Source organism: Dromiciops gliroides, chromosome 1 (genome assembly GCF_019393635.1).
Source record: "Dromiciops gliroides isolate mDroGli1 chromosome 1, mDroGli1.pri, whole genome shotgun sequence".
NCBI lineage: Eukaryota > Metazoa > Chordata > Mammalia > Microbiotheria > Microbiotheriidae > Dromiciops > Dromiciops gliroides.
In genome coordinates, this window is record NC_057861.1 from 524,086,048 (window position 1) to 524,109,537 (window position 23,490).

Below are 23,490 nucleotides of genomic sequence, written 5' to 3' on the forward strand. Positions count from 1 at the left end.
TAGAAATAAAAGAGAAGTAAAGAAAGAAATAGGCATTTTTCATTTTGTAAGTGATTTTTGGATCGGAGGGCTATAAACCAGTACCTCTTTCTGACATGGAGTAATACACACCAGGGAATAAAGTTCTACTGGTCAGTGGAGAATTATTCAGCTTGTCAGGACCTACAAAATGACCAAAGACTGGGTGTTTTAAAGTTACAATGCTCTTTTTCCCCTTTGTTCTAAAGAAGTATCATATTAAACATGACATAAGGGCACAATTCACATTTGAAATTAAGTAGGTGACTTGAGGAAAAAGGGACACAAGTGGTGCCTACTAGCATGGCTGGTGATGGAAACACCAATGGGGCTCCACTGGAACAGCCCTTGCTTCTTCCCCATGGAACATCCTGAGGCCATGTGGGGAGCAGAAGGCTTGTTAGGGCTCCTCTGTGAGGGAAAAATCAAAGGCTGGTTGTTCTGCTGGTCTCTCATTCCTCCTTCTTTCTGCTGGGAAATGGGGCATGGTGAGAGAACAGATGTTAAATCCAAAGTCGCAACATTCTTTCTTCAAAACTGTTTATATTTCCTGCTTAATTATAAAACTGACCATTTTGACCATTGACAAAATTAGAAATTTGACCATTGCCTTAAAGTTTTGATCTATCATAAATGCCTCCAGTTTTCATGTGTCATTATTTGTGAGCAGGGAATTCCAAAACTAAATAGAGATACTGAGGCATCTAATGCACAGAGACAAGAGACAGAGACAGATGTTCTTGCCTGAATTGCCAAGGGAGAAGTTCTTCCCAGCTAAGGACTCCTGGGGTATATATATTTTAAATCTTGTTGATTGTTGAATTTTACAGATTTCCTGTGAATCCAGACCTTGGGAATTCCCTCTGGGCACAATCATGTTAAAATAGGAAAAGAGGTTTGGTAAGAAGAAGGCTGGGGGCAGCTGGGTGGCGCAGTGGATAGAGCACTGGCCCTGGCGTCAGGAGGACCTGAGTTCAAAGCCAGCCTCAGACACTTAACACTTACTAGCTGTGTGACCCTGGGCAAGTCACTTAACCCCAATTGCCTCACTAAAAAGAAGGAGGAGGAGGAGGAGGAGGAGGAGGAGGAGGAGGAGGCTGCTTCCCTCAGGTGCAGCTGGTTTCAAGCAATACTCCCATGACCCTAAGTATGGGCTAGAGTTGAGGTGTTGACTAAGGGAAAGGCATCCCTACAGGGACAGCTAAGGGGAGGAGTTGGGAAGAAGTTTCTCTGCCTACAATATGGGCCAGCTAAGAGGGAGTACCCAACTTTTCTACTAACCTAAAAATCTCTACTCCCACAGACTGCTATTCATGGAGGCCCATCCAGAATGGCAGGCACATACAAGGTGGGCCAAAAGTCACAAAGCGGGTTCAATATTTAATAACTCCTTTATTTTTTGTTTTTAATTTATAATAGCATAGCATCATATACAGTGTATATATATATATATGAAATGAATTTATATTACATGTGAAAAATAAAATCTTGTAAATGGCAAAAAATAAAGAAAAAATTATTTTCAAAAAGTTTTTAAAGCATTGTGACTTTGGGCCCATCCTGTACATCACTGCCTTCTATCAAATCTCCCAGAAGTAAAAGTTTTCAACAACTACCCTACTCCTGACATGACCTAAGATCATTCCATTGGTAGGGAAACAGTGATTGCCCCCCAGTGGAGCCCCCTCTTTAGCACAAAGACCTTCCATTACATGATGTCATTGGTCCTCTTCAAAAATGAAGGATGAACAACAATAACAGATATGCTGGACGCCACTCATCCCCCCTTCTCCTTAAATAGTCCATTCAAACTCTTAAATGCTAATGATCATTCACTCAGTGTCCTCATTCACCCCCATGTCCTTCTCGACATGTTAATCCTCCAGGGAAAAGGGAGGGGAAAAAAACACTGTTGTCCCTTTAAAACTCAGTCCCTTTTCAGTCCATGGATCCTGACTAAGCAAAGAATTCTTTGTTGATCAGCAGAATACATCATGCATTTTTCTATGTTAAAGAAAGGCGCCAGGTTAGAGCAGCACAGAAAAATTCTGAATAATCTAGAAGAGACCTTAAAACACAGAATTTAGAACTGGAAAGTTCCCCTAGAATATAGAATGTTAGAGCTAGGAGAAACCTTAGAAAATGCTAAGAGGAACTTTAGAAATCATCTAATCCAACGGTTTCACTATACAGAGAAGAAAGTTGAGGCCAAGAGATGTAAAGACTTGCGTAATGTCACAAAGCTAGTTAATGGGAAAATCTGGATTACAGCTCAGGTCTCTTGAATCTTTTTTTTTTTAATTTTTTTTTTTTATTTTGTCTGGGCAATGGGGGTTAAGTGACTTGCCCAGGATCACACAGCTAGTAAGTGTCAAGTGTCTGAGGCCGGATTTGAACTCAGGTACTCCTGAATCCAGGGCCAGTGAGTGCTTTATCCACTGCGCCACCTAGCCACCCCCAGGTGTCTTGAATCTTAATCCCATGTTACTATACTATAATGCATTATGTTATACAATTAAATCACACTCAGTTTTTTTCACTCCAAAGTAGAAATGGTGGTACAAGCTAACCTCATTTAGCATATTTTGTTATTTTCAGTTCAGTTGTCTTTCAGTCATGTCTGACTCATCATGACCCCATTTGGACTTTCCTTGGCAAAGATGATGGAATGGTTTGCCACTTCCTTCTCCAGATTATTTTAAAGATAAGGAAACTGAGGCAAATGGCATTAAGTGACTTGCCCAGGGTCACACTAGTATCTGAAGCTGAATTTGAATTCAAGTCTTCCTGATTCTAGACCCAGCACTCTATCCACTGAGCCACCTTGTTGCCTCCCTAGTTTATTGTACAGACTAATTTAAGCACATTAAATTAATCATATCCATGATTTATTTTAAGGCGATCCCTTACACACGCTTGAAAAAAACATCCTAGCTGATCTTTATATTGCTTCTTCCCATTTACCATCTTTCTAATACAAATGTTCTTCCACATGTGTAGTTATGTCCATGTCGCCTGGTGGTTATAGATTGGCATCTTCTTTGTGTTTAAGGTTTTCCCTGTAGAGTTTCTTAGGGATTTTCTATTCAATTCAATAAACATGTATTAAGCTCCTACTGTCTGCAAAGCACCATGCTAGGCTCTGAATTATGTACAAATTTTAGATAAGATGCAGCCCCTTTCTTTAGGAAGACTGGAGTTTCTAATGCAAAGAAGTCACCAACAAAGACAACTGACACAACAGAGACTCAACATTAGATGACAAGCTTATTAGAGAAGTACCCCCCGAAAGTGTTGTGTGAAGTCTAAGAAGAAAAGATCAGAAAAAGAAGCTTCATGAAAGAGCTAGCATTTAAAGTGGGCTTTAAAATATGATTAGGAAGTCTACAGACTAGGAAGAAGGTAAGAGAGGGCCAGTTGCTTCCTTGGGTACATGTCATCCACATGCACCATGCCAACTCAATTCTTTGTGTCACATACCACTTAGCAAATTTCAAGCCTTCTGAGGTCAGAATTGTCTTAATTAACTTTTGTAGCCCACCCACCACTGAGTGCAAGGGCTTTGCCCAGACTAGAAGCTTAATAACTATTTATAGAATTGAAGTAAAATTCGGAGAAGTCAATTCTGCCTGAGGTAAAGCTTAAGCTCACTAGTTTATATTGCCTATAATTCATCTGTTTCTCCTTTTTTAAAAAATGAGATCATTAAATCTAAATTAATTTATTAATCATATAGCTAATTGTATTTCTTTTCTTTTTTTTTTTTGAGGGGCAATGAGGGTTGAGTGACATGCCCAGGGTCACACAGCTAGTGTCAAGGGTCTGAGCTGGATTTGAACTCAAGTCCTCCTGAATCAAAGGCCAGTGCTTTATCCACTGGTATTTCTTTTCCAAACAAGGACTTTCTATGCTTCAGTTGCACATCCCCCTGATAATCCAGGACAGATTCTTTGCAAAACATGGCACCACTGTATACAGACTGTGGCAAACTGCAATAAAACTTTTGGGACACCCTGCATGATAAGCATGTGTAAAGTCTAGTGGATATGCTAAAAACAATTCTACTTCTTGCCTTACTATTAAAGTTTTTTTTGAAGATCTAGTTCAAATTTAACAAGTTCACATTTGTATAGCACTTTAGGCTTGACAAAATGATTCCCTCACAACAACTCTATAAGATAGACAGTACAAATATTTATATCTCCATTTTACAGATAAGTAAACTGAGAAGTATCTCTGCTCAGTGTCATGTGGTATTGAAGTCGATCCTGAAGCTCAGTCTTTTTCTATTACTTCATTCTATATCTAAGTTTCTACTGTCTTAGTAGGAGACTTTTCCATGAATTACCTCAATCAGCAAAATGGCCCCTATTCCTACAGTAGCAAACTTTTATGCTATCTGTAACAAAGCTTAAAGGTTTAGGGCATTGAGTTGTGGGACCTAAGATGTCCTCTGATCTAGAAGATTTCTGCAGAAAAGAGAAGCTGAGACCCCAAGAGGTGTAAAGATACTTATTTAGAAATGGAAAAGTGCTCGCTTCAGCAGCACATATACTAAAATTGAAACAATGCAGAGAAGATTAGCATGGCCCCTGTGCAAGGATGACATGCAAATTCGCAAAGCATAGAAATAGAAAAATGTCTACTTAAAAAAATATTTCTGGGGGGCAGCTAGGTGGCACAATGGATAGAACACCAGCCCTGGATTCAGGAGGACCTGAGTTCAAATCCGGCCTTAGACACTTGATACTTACTAGCTGTGTGACCCTGGGCAAGTCACTTAACCCTCATTGCCCCACCCCAAAAAACAAAAACAAAAATTTCTGAACTAAATGAAACACAATTATTATGAGGTGGGGAATTATGTATGTTCAGTTGAAAACCTAAGTGAACTCATTGATGGGAATGAATAAAATTTATCCAATAGATGGTGATCAGGATAGTAAGGGAACTTGAATCAGAATTTGGGAGTTTTCATCCTGAAGGAAAGAAGATTTGGGGATTACATGGGAATTTTCTTCAAGTATTTGGAGGGCTATATGTGGAAGAGGGATTAGCCTCATAGAAATCATAATGGGTAGAAATCAGAGGACTAGATTTCAGCATTGTATTAGGAAAACATTCCTACAAATCAATTCTACCCAAAGGTGAATGGGCCTTGGGAGGAAATGGGTTTCCCATCCCTAGAAATTTGCAAGTGGAGGACAACCACTTTCTGGAGAGTTATAGAAGAAGGTTGTACATTAGCTATAGGTAGGACTAAATGACCTTGGCATTCCCTTCCGGCTCTGACTCATTAACGGAGGATCATATGTAGGTATGGATATGTAGGTATACCATGCTGAAAATCCTTCTTTAAACATTTTGAATGAGGTCATGTCAAAACTCTTCAAATAACCTGCCCTCTTCTACTAACTGCCTTCCTAAACCAGGTGCCAATTAGTCTTTGTTGTTAAATCAACTTTTTTTCAGTCGTGTCTGACTCTTTGTGATCCCATCTGGAGTTTTCTTAGCAAAGATACTGCAGTGGTTTGCCATTTCCTTCTCCAGCTCAGGAAACTGAGGCAAACTGGGTTAAGTGACTTGCCCAGGGTCACAGAGCTAATAAGTATCTGAGGCCTGATTTGAACTCAGGAAGATGAGCCTTCCTAATTCCAGGCCCAGTGCACTATCCACTGTACCACCTAGCTGCTCTCAATTTGTCTTATCTCCTGAATCAAGGCCCCCATTGACTTGGGCCTCAAAGAGAGATGGAAGAAAGATAGTATATTTGGTTCAGTAGCCATCTTCTGGGTCATTCCAAGGTGCCAACCTTATGCAGATTTCTTCTGCTACTGATTTCAGGCCTGTATCTTGACCCTTCAAACAGAGTCTGACTTCATGCTTTAGTCACTTGCTAAAACCTCATTTGGCCTCTTCGTGGATCACCTCCTTCTTAGGCTTAGCTTATGGTCCTCTGTGCTTACCTATAGTCATGTATGGTTCTCCTCAGAAAAGCTGGGCCTTTCCACTCACTTATCTAAACAAACTAGGCTACAATTTGGAAAACAGTCTTACAGTTGAGTAGAATGGCCTGGATTTTTCCAAGATTTTATGTAATAACTTGTTTTTTCCTCATTCCCCCAGCAGTGGATGTAATGCAGTTACACAAAATGTGGCAAAACAGCTCCACTGTTGAAAGTGGGTCTCATGCAATATAAGATTCCTGTTGTGAATCAACATTTTCACACATGACTCGCATCAAAATATGCCTGAGAGCACAGTTGACAGACGCTTACTGGGAAGACCAATTAAAGCCTAAGACAGCAGTGCTAGGACCAAATATCTAGTTCTTAGGTGACAGCAAGTAGATGAGGAAAGGAGGGGAAAAGTCATTAAATTATGGTTGTTTCTAAGTAGTTTTTTTTGTGGATTTTTTTTTTTTTTGGTGAGGCAATTGGGGTTAAGTGACTTGCCCAAGGTCACACAGCTAATAAGTATTAAGTGTCTGAGGCTGGCTTTGAACTCAGGTCCTCCTGACTCCAGGGCCAGTGCTCTATCCACTGCACCACCTAGCTGCCCCTTTTGTGGATTTTTTAAACATTTGGTAAATGTGAAGAACAGCTAAGTGTCTCAGTAGATAGAGGACTGGGCTTGGAATCAGGAAGACGCATTTCCCTAAGTTCAAATCCAGCCTTAGACACTTACTAGCCATATGATTGTGGGCAAGTCACTTAACCCTGTTTGCCTCAGTTTCCTCATCTGTAAAATGAGCTGGAGAAGGTAATGGTGAACCACTCCAGTATCTCTGCCAAGAAAACCTCAAATGGGGTCACAAAGAGTCAGACAAAACTGAAACAACTCCACAATGACAGATGTGAAAGTGTTCGGTATTTCCGTTTTTTTCTTCTGGATCTGCTATAGAATGAATTTATATATAGTCAGACCTAGGATCAAATACTAATAGAAGCCCCTAATTTTATAGACAAAGAAACAGTGAGAGAAAATCACATAAAGCCATCCAGGTAATAAGAAACCAGAGTCAGAATTTGAACCCATTTTAGCTGACATTGATGTAGATCTTTTCATTTTGAAAAGTGTTGCCATTAATTATCATTTAAACATCACAATAACCCTGTGGGATAGACAACAGAGGCATGGTATTATGTCCACATTTTAGAAATGAGGAAACCAATGCTCAGAAAAGTTCACTGGCATGCCCACAATCACCAAGCTAATGAGGTTTAGAGATAGGTTTAAAAGTCAAGTCTTCCTGACTCAAAATCCATCATTCTACATCTTTGTTCAAGTATTCAAGACACATGCATGTTAAAAATAAGAAGGTTAAGGAAGACATATGTATGTACATGTACACACATATGCACATGTTTTTATCATTTGCATAGTCACTGTAGGTAAACAATGAGGCAGGCCCAGAACTGAATAAGAGAAAGAAATGTACATGTACACACATATGCACGTGTTTTTATCATTTGCATAGTCACTGTAGGTAAACAATGAGGCAGGCCCAGAACTGAATAGGAGAAAGAAAACAAGGTAGGTCACCTTTAGGGAAACTGGGCAGCTCTTTCAATGATTCCAAATTGTTCACTATCACATCTTTTCTTTTTTTTTTTTTTTTTTTGGTGAGGCAATTGGAGTTAAGTGACTTGCCTAGGGTCACACAGCTAGTAAGTGTTAAGTGTCTGAATCCAGATTTGAACTCAGGTCCTCCTGAATCCAGGGCCAGTGCTCTATCCATTGTGCCACCTAGCTGCCCCCTAGCACATCTTTTCTAACACCAATATTCTTCCAGTGGTGCCACATTTCTTAAAATCATGGGACATCATGATGTGGGAAGAATTAGAATTTTGGAAAGATACATCATGAGCATGAGTAGACCACTGCATGTTAGTCTTATGGATAGGAAAAATGAGGTAATTATATATATATTTATATATATATATATAAGTATACATATTATACACATATGCATACATATGTATTATATGTATGTAAAATTAGGGCTTTGTATGTATAATAAACATGTCATAAATATGCATTTCATGTGTGTGGAATATTAATTATACATTATTTTATGTATATCCTATATACACATACATACTTCAGAGACTGTGCAATATATCTTTTTTATCCACTTTGTTTTTATAGTGTGAGTGGTTACACAAATCTATCTAAATTTACATTATAGTGGAATTCATTGAGGAAGGAGGCTATATAGTCTTCCACAGCTTGATGCAATTTATTTTAACGTCATCTACAAATAAGAACATTTGGAGAACATCACCATGGACAGGGAATCCTTCTTTTGTTAGGATCCTATGCAGGGCATCTTCCATGGCCCTGACACATACAGCAATGACAACTGACAATTCTGTGACATTGACAAATATAGATTAGTACTACTTGAGACTTTTGGAGATAGCCTGTATATTAGGAAACTATATCATACTGAACAGAAAAGAAAATGAATGCTTCCATTGCGAAACTAATCTGAAAGCTCAAAATAGCATTATGTATTTAGCAAACTGCCTGAACTGGTTTTAAAAATCTTTTAAGAAAGTCGGTCTCAGAATGAGTGGTTGGTGGTGGTGGTGGTGGTGGTGGTGTGTGTGTGTGTGTGTGTGTGTGTGTGTGTGTGTGTGTGTGTGTGTAATGTATCTTGGAGGAGATTAGTCTTCCACATATGAGTTTCAGGAGTTTTTTGTTTTGTTTGTTTTTTTGCAGGGCAATGAAGGTTAAGTGACTTGCCCAGGGTCACACAGCTGGTAAATGTCAAGTGTCTGAGGTCAGATTTGAACTCAGGTCCTCCTGAATCCAGGGCTGGTGCTTTTATCCACTGCACCACCTAGCTGCCCCCCACATACGAGTTTCTACTCCTGTGCACCCACTGTATGCAAATACTATAGGATTGAAAGACAAGGTCTTTGTTAGGAAACATAAGCAATGTGTCATAAAGACAAACACTGGAGAAGCTGATGTATTGTGCTTTACATACTCTTTGACCCTTGGCTTTTGAAGCCCTTCACAGACTGACTTCAGCTTACCTTTTCAAGCTTCTCTCTCATTTCTTCCCTTCATATACTCTCCTTGTAGCACCTATACCACAGGGTTGTTGTCAAGAGAAGGCTCCATGTTCCATCCAATTGAGCCCACAGTGGTTTCATGCACTTGACATTCAGTTGCCTTTCTCCAGCTCTGTACAAACTGCCTTGGATTCTTAGAACACTCTTAGCCTGCACCTCTTAGAATACTTAACTTCTTTCAAGGTGCGGACCAAGTGCTTCCTCAAGGCAGTTTTTCCTCATTCTACCCACCTCATTATTCTCTGCCCCTCAAGTGATAGTATATTCTCTGTTTACATGGACCATCCCAGTAGAATGTAAAGCCCTTTAAGGTCCAGGGACTTTTACACTTTGACTTTGAGTCTCCAACAGCTAGCATAATTTCTTGCACACAGGAGGTATTCAATAAATATTTGATAAATAAGTAATTGCCATACAGGCTATATGGGATCTTGGGAGGACCTTGAACCAACCACCAGTGAGCCCACATCCCATTTCATTGTGGGGAGAAAAGGGAAGGAGAACATTACAGAGGCAGGCCTCTCTGAGGCTCCCTTTCTCTTCAGTTTACCTCATCAGTAAAATGGAAATCACAATATTTGTACTGCTCACCTCATAGAGTTATTTGCCAGGACACTCATAGTACCCAAGGTATCCTCAAATGCCTTTATGTGATACATTGGGCAAAAGTCCTGTCTCTGGAGTAAGGAGACCTTCATCTGAGATTTATTACCTTGTGACCTTGGGCAAGTCATTTAACCTCCCTAAGTCTCAATTCCCTTATTTGTAAAACATGACGAGAAAGGGAGCTGTTGGACTAGGTGATAGGTGAGGTCCTTTTCAACTCCATCTCTGTGAGCCACTGGAAAACAATAATGTTAGCTTACCTTGGCAAAGAGTTTTTCCTTACATTTTTTAAGTCTCATGGTATGATGGGGAAAGGGTTAGATTTAAAGACTAAAAGCCAAGGCTTAAATGTAGGCTCTGCCCCCTACTGGGTGTATGATTTTAGTTGGTCAAGTCACATGGCCCCTCTGATCCTCAGATCACTCCGTAGCAAAATGGAAATAACTCTCCTTGTAGCACCTACACCCACAGGGTTGTTGTCAAGAGAAGGCTTTGTAAAGTTTCTTTTAAAAGATGAAAATGAAAAAAAGATGAACAGTAGGCACTCTTCCAAGGTGACACCTAGTAGGTATTGGAATCAGCTAAGACTTCTAGCTTTAAGGCAGGGCTATGAAGTCATCTATACCTTAGATGCAGGGAATTATTCTACTTTAGCTTAAAGGAGGGAGGGTAGGAAGTTGGGGGGAGCATGAGGCCTGCTACGTAAAAGGCACTGTGCAAGGCAATAGGGATACAATGAAACACACTGATTTTTTCCCCGTGGCTAATGGAAGGAGACAGAGTTGCTGCAATAAATCTAGAATGTATTCTGTTAAACAGACAGGGCTAGATAGGTTCTTAGGCGAACCATTCATTTGCTTTTTCTCTGCTTGGAAAACTAAACCACTTCCCTGTTATTCTCCCCTCCAACCAGGTGTGCTAATGACTGGCAGGGAAGATGACAGAGAGGGCTTTGAGCTCCCCTTGGCATCTTGGAGGAACATTTATAACAGCTTGCCATCTGCCTCTGTCGGAGAGAAGAAAGCTGGGGGAAGGGGTGGGAGCAAAGAGGGATCAGTCACAAGTCGGTCTGAATGAAATCAAGGAAATCGATTTCTAGATTTGGAGCCCATGAGCACTGAAAAATACCTTTGAGATCATGGAATCCACTTTATAGATGGGGAGACTGGGGGCCAGAGAGATTAAATGACTTGTCTAAAGTCACACAGCCAGTCAATGACAGAGAAACAAGCAAATAAATATTCTCATAATGACTTGGGGGCAGCTAGGTGGTGCAGTGGATAAAGCACCAGCCCTGGATTCAGGAGGACCTGAGTTCAAACCCCCTGGGCAAGTCACTTAACCCTCATTGCCCTGTAAATAAATAAATAGATAGATAGATGATAGATAGATAGATAGATAGATAGATAGATAGATAGATAGATAGATAGATAGATAGATAGATAGATAGATAGATAGATAGATAGATGAATAAATAAATAAGTAGATAAATAGGTAGATAGATATCTAGATAGATACATGCATGCATACATACATACATACATACATACATACATACATACATACATACATACATATATACAATGACTTGATCTATCTGGAACATTTTTAAACTAGCATAACCCAGATATGTGAATGTTAAAAGCATTTCCCTACTTCCAGTTCCATGCAAATGCCTCACTATTCTGTGAGGCTCCAGTCTGGACTTCCTTTCTGACACTCGGACCTTTGTCTACAAAGGTCTTCATCCAAGACATCGCTACCAGGGTAGCCCAAGAGCACCTCAAACTCAGCATATCCCTAACATAGAGTTCATTATCTCTCCTTCCAAGGCTGCTTTTCCTTCTGACCACTATTTCTGTCTGCAGTATCACCCACCATTCATCATTATCTGTGTCGTGGGTTTTTTTAGCCTAGAGGTGATATCTTTTTCTTCTCCCTTACCTCTCATGCCCACCTATGTGAACACCTATGTATCACCGTGGATAGAGTACCAAGCATGCAGTCACAAAGACCTGAGTTCAGATGTGGCTCCAGACACTAACTTGCTGCATGACTGTGGGCAAGTCACAAGCTGTTTGCCTCAGTTTCCTCCTTTGTAAAATGGTTATAATAGTAACACCTAGGGGGGCAGCTAGGTGGTACAGTGGATAAAGCATTGGCCCTTGATTCAGGAGGACCTGAGTTCAAATCTGGCCTCAGACACTTGACACTTACTAGCTGTGTGACCCCGGGCAAGTCACTTAACCCTCATTGCCTCACCAAAATAAATAAATAAATAAAAATAATGTTAACTATAATAGTAACACCTCCCTCCTGGCATTATTATGAACAAATGAAATAATAATTTTAAAGTGCTTAGCACAATGCCTGGCATATAGTAAGTGCTGTTTTGTTTTTGTTTTTGTTTTTGTTTTTGTTTTTGCGGGGCAATGGGGGTTAAGTGACTTGCCCAGGGTCACACAGCTAGTAAGTATCAAGTGTCTGAGGCCGGATTTGAACTCAGGAACTCCTGAATTCAGGGCCGGTGCTTTATCCACTGTGCCACCCAGCTGCCCATAAGTGCTATATTAATGTTAGTTATTAGCATTGGTATTTATTAATATTAGTATATCCAATGAGTCACCAAGTCATATCGATTCCACCTCAAATCAGCTCAGTTCAATTCAACTGAATGAACATTTATTCAGTGGGTATTATGTGTTTTCAGTACTGGGGATACAAACACAGAAACAGAAACATCTCTTCCCTTATAAAACTTGCACTCTGCCTGGATGATATGGCACATATACTACTAAGTAAATATAAAATGTACATCTCTTCCTTTTTATTCCCATTGCCACCCTTACCTTGTGCCTAAACTACTGCAATGACCTTCTATCTCTGTTCTCTCCCTCCACTGATTTAGCCTTCATTCTGTGGCCAGAATAGTCTTTCTTACTCATAGCTATTCCCCTGATCAAAATTCTTCCGTGGTTTTCTGAAGCCTACTGAACAAAATTAAACTCTTTTGCCTGGGTATATAAAGCCCTTCTACCCAGCCTTTCCAGCTGCATTCCATATTAATCCTCTCTGCACTTTCAAAGCTTCAGCCAAGCTGAAGTGGTCCCTATTTTCTGAATGTCTAAACTTTCCTTCATCTCTGCCTTTGCTCAGTCCATTTCCTCTCCCTGGAATGTCCTCTCTCTTCTCCTTCATGTGATGAATTCCTATCCATCCTTTAAAGCACAACTTAAATGCCTTAAGTCCCCTCCCCATAAAACCCTCTCTGTTCAGCCCAGTGTATGATGCTCTATTGCTTTTAAAGAGCATGTGTATAGAGGGCATCGAGGTGGCGCAGTGGATAAAGCACTGGCCCTGGATTCAGGAGGACCTGAATTCAAATCCGACCTCACACACGTAACACTTACTAGCTGTGTGACCTTGGGTAAGTCACTTAACCCTCATTGCCCCAGGAAAAAAAAAAGAGGAAAAAAAGCATGTTTATAAGAATAGAGAATGGAATTTCATTTGTATAGGGAACTCAAATCCGTCTACCACTGCAGGTCAGCACTTTCTCACCACAAGTTAGGAGTTGCCTAAAGCAGTAGTATCAAAGTCAAACAGAAATGGACACCACTAATCCATCTAAACTGTATATAAGGATCCCTACAGGCTTCCCCCCATAATTTACTTTCTAGTCATCTGTTCTTAGGGGCAGCTAGCTGGCCCAGTGGATAGGGCGCAGGCCCTGGATTCAGAAGGGCCTGAATTCAAATCTGGCCTCAGACACTTGACACTTACTAGCTGTGTGACCCTGGGCAAGTCACTTAACCCCCATTGCCCCACCAAAAAAAAAAATCAATTCAATTAGTCACCTGTTCTTTCATCAAATCCTTCTTCTCAACTATTACCTCTATAAGGACAAAAACTACCTAAACTTTATATCTCTACTAGTACTCTACATACAGTAAGTGCCTAATAAATGTCAGTTGAATTCTTGGCAGCTCCTGAGGCAATATCTTATGCCAAAATGATATTTTCCATGGAAGAATAGTTTGGAAGCCTCCTCTAGGAAAACAATCAGATAAACTGGAATCCTAAATGGGTTGAACCAAAGAGAGAAGGATGGACTATAATTTTCTTATGCAGTCTGTGGGCCTTTGACAAAGCTACAAGTCATAATCTTTGATTCTGCAGCAAATAAGACATTGTAACTATTTCTTGGGACAACTCTCATCTGTTTGACTTAAGATAAGACTATCCATTCATCAAATGAGACTTAGATGGATGACAGCTCATGCTCAGAAATACCCAAGCTTCATAGAATGACCCTAGGGGTCATTCAGTACTTCAGATCCAGTGACACTGCCCTTACCTGGCATCCTTCCTCATCCCAAGCACAGCTGAGGATCCCTGAGTAATTAAAAATATTCCTGAGCAGCCAAAATAGCTGTCACAAAACCTAGGCACTTCATTTATATGAAAGTGCTCTAGGCCTTCATTCAGAGCCTATATATCCTTACTTTCTACACAATTCCAGCAAGCTTATTTATCTGATTTCCTAGCCCACAGTAGATCAAAAGCAGCAAATGAGAAGGGGGAAGGGTAAGTTTAATAGTAGCAAGAAATGTGGCAATAATTAAGAGCCTGACAGTTGGGGAAGAGACAGAAAAATAGAGACAAAGGGATGGGGGTGGAGAAGAGCTTAGCAATAAAGAGCCATCCTATATAAGAACAAACAATTCTACATCATTCAGTACATCCTGAGGGCATCACTTGATTAAAGTACAAAACTGAATTTCAATTCAACATTTATTTAGTGGCCATTTTTGTGCAGACCTCTCTGTTATACACAAGGGAAAATCCAAAGTTTAGCTAAGACATGGCCTCTGTTTTCATAAAATGTACAGTGCAATAGGGGAATATGACACGTGGATGGATATGCATAATACATAGTAATACATGATAAGTACATTAAACATATAAGAAAATGCTATGCAAGGTCTGATGGGAGACATGTCACTGTCAACTAGAGGAATCGAGAAAGGCTTCCTAAAGGAGGTGGCATTGGAGAAGGGTATTAAAGTAGGGGCAGGATTTCAAAAAACAAGGTGGGGAGGAACATCCCAGGGATAGAGAATTGTACAAGGGGAGAAATAGAAGTAAGAAAACATAGATAGTATAAAGGGAATGGATTGCATGAAGGGGAAAATATAAGATAAGGCCACAAAGTTAAAATGGAAGCAGATTATAGAGGATCTTGAATACCAAGCAAAGGAATTTGGTCTTGACATGGTAGGCAATAGAGAGTCATGCTGACTGACTATGCTAACAGTAATGATAACTCCCTTCTTTGTGGCATGGCAAAGTGCTTTCATCACAACCACCCTGTGATGTGGGTTGTATAAATATTACCTTCCCCATTTTATGGATGAAGAAACCTAAGCCCAGAGAGACCAAGTGATTTGCCCACAGTCACAAAACTAAGTAATTGTTGGAGATTCTAAATCAGATTCCTTGACTTCAAATACAGGTAACCACTCAAAGTTTGCCTCATCCTACTGAAACTTCAAATTCTTTCAGCTACAGGGCCATGGACAATCTCCAAAGCTCCCATGTAATTGAGCAAAATCAGAAATAGCAACTCTGAGCATGATCCATGGGATGGCGCCTATAAACCAATTCAACTTCATACCATATCTTGGGATGATCTTCATAACAAATGATTCAGATTTTTTTAAAAAAAGCTTGGAAGATCATAAAAATGTAAGCTTCAATACTCTGAAAAATTCATTTAAGAAGCATATTCTACTACCAGTCTGGTAACTGGAGGTATTAGACTTCTGGCTAACAGGAATAACCATTTCAGTAACCCCACTCTGATAGACATTCATCCTCTGAAAGAGGCCTTCAAAGGACTATAGGTGGGAAGAAAAAACCATATTACTTACTAAGGCAGCCCATCCTGCTTCATTCAGGATAGCTCTAATTGGTAGAAAATATTTCCTTACAGTCAGCCAAAATCTGCCTTGATGAAATTCCCACCCATTCTTCCCAATTTCGCCCTTTGGGACCAAGCAGACCAAGACTCATCCTTCTTTCCACTTGACACTCTCTCCAGTACTTCAGACCCTTCCTTTCCAATTCCTTCAACCAAGCTTCAGATGGTCTTACAAGTTTCCCTCATCTAGATGCGTTCCAAAGAGCGCTTCCTTAAAATGGCTTCTGCATTAACAAAACTTCCAATAAATTGGGAAGTCTACCAATAGGTTCCAGAATGTGGTTTAAGGCTATACTTTAAAAAAAAATAGGAACTCAGAGAGTGTTTGTTGAATTCCCTTCATCAATTATTTTATCCAAGAGCAAAAACTGTCTCCATTGAAATTGACAGACATGCCATGCATTCCAATTCAATCACATTTCTTCTTAGTTGAACCTTCATAAAAGATAGCTTTGAATTATGGAACCAGTCACAGAATCATTCAGAACTGGAAAAGAATGTTAAGAGATTATCTCATTCAGGGGTTCTTTAACCAAGGGTCCATGAACTTGCATTTTTTTAATATTTTGAAAACTATTTCAGCATAATTTGTTTCCTTTGTAATCCTATGTATTTTATTTTTATGCATTTAAGAATGTTATTCCAAGAAGTCCCACCAGACTGCCAAAAGGGTCTATGACAAAAGGAAGGTTAAGAACCACTGATCTATCCTGGCATGGTGGTAGGCAGACACTGGTGGATCTCTTGAGCTCAGGAGTTCTGAGATACTGTGGGCTAAATGGATCAAGCATGTCCAGCATCAATATGGTGAGTCTCTAGAAGCAAAAAACCACCAGTCTGTCTAAAGAGGGGTGAACTGGCCCAAGTTAGAAAGGTGGGATTGGGCCCTAAGTGGCCCCTGTACTTCTAAGCCTTGGTGACATAGGGAGATCCAGTCTTAAAAACAAAAAATAAAATGAAAACCCCTGCTTTCATCTACCTTCTCATTTTAAAAGGCAACAAAGGTAAGAAGAGGAAAGAGTTCTTGCCAAAAGTTACAGTCTGTCAGTGGGAGAATTAAGACCCGCAGGGTTCCTGACACACATGCGCATGCACACACAAGCATGCACACATACATGCACATACACACCACTAAACACTGCTTCCTTTTTGTGGTTACTTATTCAGTGTACGTACCAGGCCCTCTCATTACCACAAGATGTAAGAATGCATCTTGTCATTTGGCCAATGGAAGCACTCAATTAATTGTATTTCCTGCTTCTCTGCTCAAGCCCAATTTTTTTTCCAGAGAGTTGAGCCTCATTAGACACCATTCCCTATACTATTCCTCTTTGAAGAAGATCTTTATTGGAGTAAAGTAGCTCATGCTGTCGGGTAGCACAGAGGGCTGACTACAAACCTATGTTAGAGACTTCTTGTGATTGACACCCCAGTCAGGCTTCAAAGTTGTGAGTGCTGCTGCTGCCTATTGAATTGTGTTTTCATACATCATTACCCATCCTTTCTGGAAGACTTGATTACTGTGATGAAGTAGTTTTCTTCCTTTGAGAGACATTCCAGTTCTAAATAGGATTCTGTAAGCAAAAAGACATCAAAGAGAAATTTTAGGCCAAATGGAAGTGTGGCCATGGGAAGAAAAGTGACCAGGAGGCAATGGAAGGGACTTTGGTGATGGAGTCCAAATATGGAATCTAATATCAGTTCACTACTTACTAGCTATATACCCCCAAGCTAGTCCTTCAGTTTCTTGAACCTCATCTTGTTTCTTTATAAAATGGAAACAATCATAGAATCTACATTGTGGGTATAGGTTTCAGCACATTAATAATAATAACAATAATAATCGATATGCATGTGAAAAGGGGTTACAAAATGTCATCTGAGGTGTTTTACCAATGATTGTTGATTGAATGAATGATAGCATCTATCTCATAGACTTAGTGTTGTGAAGATTAAATGGGACCATCTTTGTAAAATTTTTATGCAGACTTTAAAGTGCTATATAAATGTGAATTGTTGTTATTGCTGCTATCCAAGGGAGCTTGACCAAGTTTGAGTTTCAGTGTCCCCATGTGAAGAATAGGGATAAGAGTTCTTACTGTACTTGCCTTGAAGAATTGTTGGGAGAACCAAAGAAGATAATATATGTAAAGTTCATTGTAACTTTAAAACTCCCCATATAGATCATTGATTTAGGCTGGAAAGGACTTCAGAAGAACATCTAGGTCCAACACTTTCATTCTATAGATGAGCCTGAGACTGAGGACAAGAGGTTTAGTGACTTGCCCAAGGTCATACAGGTAGCAGTTCCAGGATTTGAACTCAGCTCCTCTTACTTTAAAACCAGTGCTCTTTCTACTATACTATTATATATATACACCATTATATTCTTGAGTGGTACCACACTAACATTTGCATTTCTTTGTGATAATATCTACATAAGTGACATAAGAGGCAGTTAGGTGGTAGAGTAGATAGAGTGCTGGACCTGGAGTAAGGAATACCTGACTTCAGATACTTACTAGCTGTGTGACCCTAGGAAAGTCACTTAACCTCTCACTGTCTCAGTTTCTTCATCTATATAATTGAGATAATAATAATAATAATAATAATAGCACCTATTTCCCAGGGTCATTGTGAGAATCAAATGAAATGATAGTTGTAAAATGCTTTGAAAACTTAAAGCACTTTATAAATGTTAGTTATTTTTATTATAAACATATTTCTCAGGGCAGCTAGGTGGCACAGTGGATAGAGCACTGGCCCTGGATTCAGGAGGACCTGAGTTCAAATCCAGCCTCAGACACTTGACTACTAGCTGTGTGACCCTGGGCAAGTCACTTAACCCCAATTGCCTCACAAAAAAAAATTAATTTAAATAAATAAATAAATAAACAAATAAACATATTTCTCTGCTGATTTTTATTGTTGATGAAAGTCCAGCCTACACATAGAGTTTGTAGTAAAAAGAAAAGGAAATCATAAAGTAAAAACAAAAAAGCAGAAATCCTTTAGACTGAGTAGTCATTGATTGAGTAATAATAATATGTCCCAGAGAGTGTCCTTTACAGAGTTTAAATGGAAGGGGGATTCCCTATGGATAGAGATTCCCTCCAGATATTTCTGTTTGTGGGTTATGTTGCACTTATTGGAGTTATAAGACATAAGTTAAAAATTGGTCCTGCCACTTGTGTAATCTTGGGCAAATCACTTGACATCTCTGAGCTGCAATGTCAATCTCTAAAATGAGGGGGTTGAACTAGGTGACCTCATACCTCTTGTCCAGCTCTAGATCCATGAACCTATATGATACAACCTAGCCTCCACAATGAGACCTAGGACCAAGAGACCAATCTAACAATCCACAAAGGAAAACTAAATGGATGAAGAAGGTCTGTTTTCCAGACAAAGACGTGCACTTGCATGGGTAATGCCAACAGACAATGAGCTAGACCAAGAACTGAAGAGTGGGCTAAATTGCATGTAGGAAATTCCTGCGAACTTTAACAATCCCAAGTGCCTCCCTGAAGCAAAAATCCAACATTTCAATAATGACATTCTTAGAATGCTATATATTCCTAGAAATATATAGCATACTACCATTTCCAAAGAATCAAAATTCCCTATTAACCAAGGGACAATGGGCATCAATATTGTATGTGTAATTAGGTCAGAGGCAGTGAGGTCTCACAGTGTATAAGAGCACTGGGTCTGGAGTCAAGAAAAGCTGAGTTCAAATATTGCCTCAGACATTTACTAACTGTGAAACCCAGTGCAATTTATTTAATCCGTCTGACTCAGTTTCCTCAAATGTAAAATGGAGATAGTAATGGTACCTACTTCCAAAGGTCATTGTGAGGATAAATTGAGATGATATATTTGTAAAGCATTTTGCAAAACTTAAAGTACTATATTAGCTAGCTATTATTGTTAGGTTGTAGCATATTACCACCAATAATTTATTTATATGAAAGAAGTGGTATAAAATATACCACTGAATAAACGTATGATCAGAAAAGGAAGTGGGCCAGTCATGGATAACAGATATATAGCTCCCATGCTAAAATTTTAGCCACAGAATTTTTTTTAAATAGATTTGGTAGGTTATTTATAGAAGATTTATGAGAAGATATAAATCAGTAGATTTGTGAGAAAATGTAAATCCAATAGGATGAGAAGGCAGGGACAAATTGTGATCTGTGGTAATGGGGGGAATACTCATCAGTGGACTCATTGATTCATTAGTCAGTCAATAAGTATATGTTAAGAGCCCATGATGCTGGCCACTGTGCTAATGTATAATTATAGTAGCAGTAATAGTACTGGTAGTGGTGGTGGTAATGGGAAGAGGAGGAGGAGCAGGAGGAAGAGGAAGAGGAGGAGGAGACCCCTTCTATAGTGATCTAAGGTTTGCAAATATAGTACTTTACAAAGTTCTTGCCTCACAACAGCTCTGGAAGGCAGGTAGTGTTTAATTCTTGGGTTCCAGTACTATCACTTATAAGGCAGGTGACTAATGATACAGCTGAAAGAACGTATACTAAATTTTAAATCAGAGGACCTGGGTTCAAATCTCAAATCTGCCAACTGTATAACCTCTTTGGACTTTAGTTTCCTCATCTTTAAAATAAAATATGGCCCCTTTCAGACCTCAATTTATATCTGATGATCCTATCCCTTCATCTCTGTGGAATCTTGAAAAGATTCCTTAGAGTTCTTTCCTATAATATCAAGGGGTTGGACTAGAAGAAGCCACTGGGACTCTTGTAGTTCTAAAAAATAAAATAAAAACCTGCAATCCTTTGTCACCTATGAGGTATTTTAGAAAAATCTTCTATACTGCTTTACTTGGTGATGTCCTCAGCTCTGATGGATTTAATTATCATCTCCATGCTGATGATTCTCAAATCTGTCTATCCTCCCCTAATCTCACTGCTGACCTCCAATCTCGCCTCTCCCACTGCCTTTTAGATATCTCAAAATGGATGTCCAGGAGACATCTTAAATTTGACATGTTCAAAACTGAACTCATTATCTTTCCCCCTAAACCCTCCTCACCTTCTACCTTCCCTATTACTAGAGCAAAAAAAATTGGGGGGAGGGGAGGGGAGGGCAATGAGGGTTAAGTGACTTGCCCAGGGTCACACAGCTAGTAAGTGTCATGTGTTTGAGGCCATATTTGAACTCAGGTCCTCCTGCATCCAGGGCTGGTGCTTTATCCACTGTGCCACCTAGCTGCCCCCTAAGTCACAGTTTTTCATTGCATTCACTGATCTCTTAGCAGCCACTGACTCCATGGATGGGCACCATTTGTGGACCAAATTATGCTCTTATAATAGCTATAGGAAACTAGCTTCTTTGAATAGTACATGGGACGTGGACCCAGCAGGAAGTCCTAAATTGAAATCTAGCCTCATATACTTACTATGTGACCTTGGGCAAGTCATTTAACTTCTCTGTGCCTCCATTTCCTTATCTATAAAATAGGGACAATAATAATACCTACTTTATAAGGTTGTTGGGAGGACAAAATGAAACTTTGCAAACCATTGTACCATGTAAAATTTTTTTAAACATTCATTTTTAAAATTTTGAGTTTGGGACACAGCTAGGAGGTGCAGTGGATAAAGCGCCAGCCCGGGATTCAGGAGAACCTGAGCTCAAATCTGGAGTCAAACACTTGACACTTACTAGCTGTGTGACCCTGGGCAAGTCACTTAACCCTCATTGCCCCGGAAAAAAAAATTTTTTTTAAATGTTGAGTTCCAAATTGTCTCTCTCCTTTTACTCCTCCCCTACCCATTGAAAAAAACCAGCAATATTATACCCACTATACAATGGAAGTCATGTAACATGTTTTCATATTTACCATGCTGGAAAAAAAAGGAAAAAAGTGAGAAAAAATATGCTTTAATCTGTACTCAGAGTTCATCAATTCTCAGCATCATATAAATGTTACCACCACTACCACCTACTGCTACTACTACAAAGCTATTGACATATTTTCAAAGTCCGCAACATATAATACTGTGAGAGTGGACCAGAGAGCCTTTTTGACACATAAAAAAATCTTGCAAAGGTTAGATCCAACAAAGTGCAGAGAAATTTGAGGAGGGAGAGATCACTTTCATAAGGGTTAAAGGAATCAGGTATAAAGGACTTCAATAGATTGATATGGGGTTGGGGGATTGTCCATTCTGGGCAGGAACGCAGGAGAGGACAGGGTAGAAATAGAGGATGGAGAGTAGGCCAGTTTGGCTGGAAGAGAGAGTCCATACAGTACTATGAGAAAAGGCTATAAGCTAGGTTATAAAGGGCCTTGAATGTCAGGATCAGGAGTTATATTTGTTATCTGGGAGGCAAGAGGGATCCATTATAGATTTTGAAAAGAGGAGTGACATTAGGAAGACCACTCAGGGTTTATCATCTTGAACTCCCAGTGAATGCCATTAAAGTCTTTCTTCATTCTATGGAGGTGATCCTTTGGTTCCCTAAGCTTGTTCCAGTCAAGTACAAAGCCTGGTAGAGCCTACCAAATTAGAAAGGCTTTGACTGTGGACTTGGTAGTAAACATATGTCACTGGAGGACTTTTCTTTCCTAGCTAGGAGGAGAGAGTTTATTGATGGGTTGGTTTGTTTTTCAGCCACCACAATTCTCAGAGATCACCTATTAAGTCACTGGGCACTTGCAGTCTGTAGTTAGTAGAAGGGAGAGTCCACAATGATGAAATTATGGATGCTTGAAATATTGAAGTAATAAGGAGTAGCCTTAAGAAACAGTTGGAACTTTTGGTTAATTATTCAAAAAAACTGCAGCTTAGCACCAACTATACATGGACAAAAGTGGCTGCATTTGGCAGACAGTCTCCAACATCTGAATGAATGGAATTCAAGAAACCCATCCAATTGGTCAATTCATTCACCTACTCAGAAGTGGGGGGCCTATCAAAATTCAGGTCCACTCAAAAGTAGAGGTTCCATGGGACCTATTTTGAAATTCTATTAGGGCAGATGTCGTCTATTTAACACTCACCCTTACATTTTTTTTTAAGTCAAAATCATTTTATTCCCATGTTCTGGGCTCTCAGTTGAGCACTTATTCAAGTGCGTTAGGAGGATCAAAGCTCCTTTCTTAATAGCAAAAATTATAGTCCTACCCTTTGGACAACTTTTGTGCAGAAGAGAAATGGCCTTATGTCTGTGCAATAACACAAAGTCAGCTATCACGGCAGAATGTCATTAATGCCTTCCCCACATCTGGTATACTAAGCTGCATTTCCCAAACTCATGTGGTCATAGAACTCCTTTGAGGCTTGTAATATATTGGTATAATCCATAGATGGTGGTCTGGGGACCAATTGAGAGGCATGGAATAACCTTGGAATAAAAAGGGTTCGAGACATTTTAGAGAAAAAGAAAGAAAATTACCTTCCTTTAATATATACAATTGGTCAGCTATGTGGCACAGTGGATAGAGTGTTGGGCTTGGAGTTAGGAAGATTCATCCCTGTGAGTTCAAACCTGGCCTCAGATTCTTACTAACTGTGTGATCCTGGCCTCAGATTCTTACTAACTGTGTGAACCGTGTATCACCCTGAACACATCACATTTAACCCTGTTTGCCTCAGTTTCTTCATCTGTGAAATGAGCTGGAAAAGTGAATGGCAAATCATTCCATTGTCTTTGCTCAGAAAACCCCAAATGTGGTCACAAGGAGTTGGACACAACTGAACAACAAAAAAACTCATAAATTTATCAAAAGTAATAAATATTGAAAACATGTAATTATATATTTAG

At 39.6% G+C, this 23,490-nt stretch overlaps 1 protein-coding gene and 1 non-coding gene across 3 annotated transcripts in view; both read left to right on the forward strand.

Annotated features, from left to right (window-relative positions):
* Positions 1 to 23,490, forward strand: part of GABBR2 (gamma-aminobutyric acid type B receptor subunit 2) — an 866,539-nt gene that overhangs the window by 568,120 nt on the left and 274,929 nt on the right. The gene's annotated exons all lie outside the window — the stretch shown is intronic.
* Positions 4,549 to 4,655, forward strand: LOC122737598. The gene has a single exon (XR_006354420.1). It is a non-coding gene; the product is annotated as a U6 spliceosomal RNA (small nuclear RNA).